Here is a 2,884-nt window from a genome sequence, read left to right as displayed (position 1 = left end):
TCTGAAAATTTTGAGCATTATAGCCCACTGGGTCGGTGAAGGGCCAGAATGCTCATATTTTGAAGACATTTTCAAATTAGAACTATTGTTACATGTGTGCAGTGTATTCAAGACTGTCATGTACATAGTGGACAAATTGAGTCCTTACTTGAAACATCTAGTCTTGTCTAGATGTTTAGAAGTGCCCAATGTATGTTAAACGTAGAGGTAGTAAAATATCACTTTGTAAATATCTTTTTGCTAAAATTCATATGAAATAGTCTTTTGGGAATGGAACTATTAAACCACCTCTGTGAGCGGTATACTACTGTCTGTATTTGCTCAGTGATGTGGAGGAGGTGGGAGGGAAGCAATTGCAAAAGGTTAGTGTGTTCATATTTGGACATTTTCAGACATCAGCTTTCTATGTTTTGTGCATTTTGTTTTTGCTGTGTATATAGTGTATATATTGGACAAGTAAGTCCCAGTTTTGTAACATCTAGTCTCTAGATATTAAAGAGGTTGCCAGTGTATGACCAAGTAGTTAGTAAAATTAGAACATTTTGTACATTTTTTTGTTGAAATTCATAGGAAAGCTTGTCCTCTGTAAAAAGACTTTTGGATATGGATTTGTTCGACCATCTCTAAGTGTTACATATGCCTGTACTTGTCCACTGGACTGAAAATAGAAGGAAATGAGGAGGGAGAGGTTCAAGGACAAAATGGTCATATTAGAAGATACCTCATATTTAACCATTGCTACGCGTGCAATTTTATTTATCAGTGCTGTGTGAATAGTGGACAGGGTCTTATGTGGATTATCTAGTCCTTCTATATATTTAGAAGTGCTTGATATATTTAAAAGTAAAAGTAGTAGAATTGAAACTTTTTGTAAATAGCTTTTAAAAACTGATGAGAAATTTTGTGTTTGGAATTGTTAAACCACCTCCTAACAGAATACTGTCTGTTGTACTTGTTGATTGGGTTGAGGGAGGTGGGAGGGAAGAAGTTGCAAAAGGTGTTTAACATTGTTAGAGTGTGCTAGAAAACTTCAGCTTACCCATTGCCTTGTACCGTGCATTTCATTTAACTTTGATGTACTGTATATATTGTATATATATATTGGACAAAGGAGTCCTAATTTTATAATATCTAGTCTCTAGATATTAAAGAGGTTGCCAATGTATGACAAAAGTAGAGTTAGTAAACTCACACATTTTGTACACTTTGTGTTAAAATTCATAGAAAGGCAGTCTTCTGAAAAGGACTTTTGGAAATGAAATTGTAACATCATATCATGTGACACTCAGATGTGACACATGTGACAAAAGGAGAAAGAAGTAGAAGAAATGAAGGATTCTAGGCCAGAATGATCCTACTTAGAAGACACTTTCAGATATAACCATTGTTACATGTGTGTAGTTTATTTAACACTACTATGTACATAGTGGACAAACTTAAGTCCTTATTTGAAACATCTAGTCTTTCTAGATGTTTAGAAGTGCACAAAGTATGTTAAAAGTAGAGGTAGTAAATAAAACATTTTGTTATATATCTTTTTTTAAAATTCATGAGGAAATAACTGTCTTTTGGAAATGGAATGATCAAAACACTTCTCTGAACAGTACATATTATATCTGTGCTGGTTCAGGGAGGAAGAAGGAAAAGAAAAGATAAAGGGCTTTATACCAGTGTATTTTCTGTGAAGCAGAATTGACCATTGTCCCTTATATTTGTGGGTTTTGTTTTACTATTCTGTGTAAATAGTGTATATAAAGGACAAATGAGTCCTAATTTACATCTAGTCTATCTAGATGCTAAAGAGGTTGCCAGTGTATGACAAAAGTAGAGTTAGTAAACACACCGAGTACATGTTGTTATATTCATAGGAAAGACTATAATTAAAACCAGTTAGAAAGTGAAATTTGTTAAAAGTCATCTCTAAGCATTACAGATGCATATACTGACCCATTGGTTGATAAGACTAGAAGGGGAAGGGTTCTAGGCCAGAATGTTACTGTTTGGAAGACACTTTCAAATTCTAGCCTTTAAAAAAAGGGGTGGGGGGGAGTTTTGCTTGAAAGTATAGCCTTTGTTAAGTAAGTGTTGCAGTTTATTCAGTTCTACTGTATGTAGAGTTGGAAACTTAAGTCCTTGTTGGGAACATCTAGTGTTTCTAGATGTTGAAAAGTGCACAACACATGGGAAAAGTAGAGAGCTAAAGTAATGCCCTTTAAGTATGTTTTGTTGCTACTTAGGAATGGTTGCCATTTAGGGGAATGGAATTGTTGAACTTGATGTCTTGGAGGGTAGGTTGAAGGTTCACTGGGTCGGGGGTAGGGGAAGGAGAAAGTATGCATAGAGAAGCAATGGGTGCCCTTTAGATTAGTTCAGATTGTCTAGCCATTGTTATATGTGCATTTTAGTTAATATTGCTGGGTATTAAAGGATAAGTCCTAATGCCCAAAGTTTGTTAACAATAGCAAAATAATCCCTATATAAATGTCCTTTTGTTAGTTTTTAGAAAGAACTGTCTTCTGAGAGTGACCCTTGTTAATCCAGCTCTTGGAGCTAGGAATAGTCCTGAATTTAGTCACTGGAGTGGTGAAGAGGGAGAAGAGGAAGGGGGAGGGGAAATGCTCTTTGCTAAAGTCTCCATATTTGGAAGACAGGTTTAGATTATAACCATATATCTATATGTACATTTTTGGTAAATTGTGTTTTTGTGCACAAAGTTCATACTTCATTTCACAATATCTAAGCTTTCTAGATGCTTGAGGTGACAGTGAATCATAAAAAGTAGTGCTAGTGAATTAGCCAACTTGTAAATATCTTTTTGTTATAATTGATAGAAAAGATGCATCTTGGACATGGAATTGTTTTATCTGTGGGCATTGTGTATCAG

This window comes from Marmota flaviventris, chromosome 12, assembly GCF_047511675.1.
Source record: "Marmota flaviventris isolate mMarFla1 chromosome 12, mMarFla1.hap1, whole genome shotgun sequence".
Lineage (NCBI taxonomy): Eukaryota > Metazoa > Chordata > Mammalia > Rodentia > Sciuridae > Marmota > Marmota flaviventris.
The sequence above is the reverse complement of the archived record's forward strand: the minus strand, read 5'-3'. Positions refer to the sequence as shown.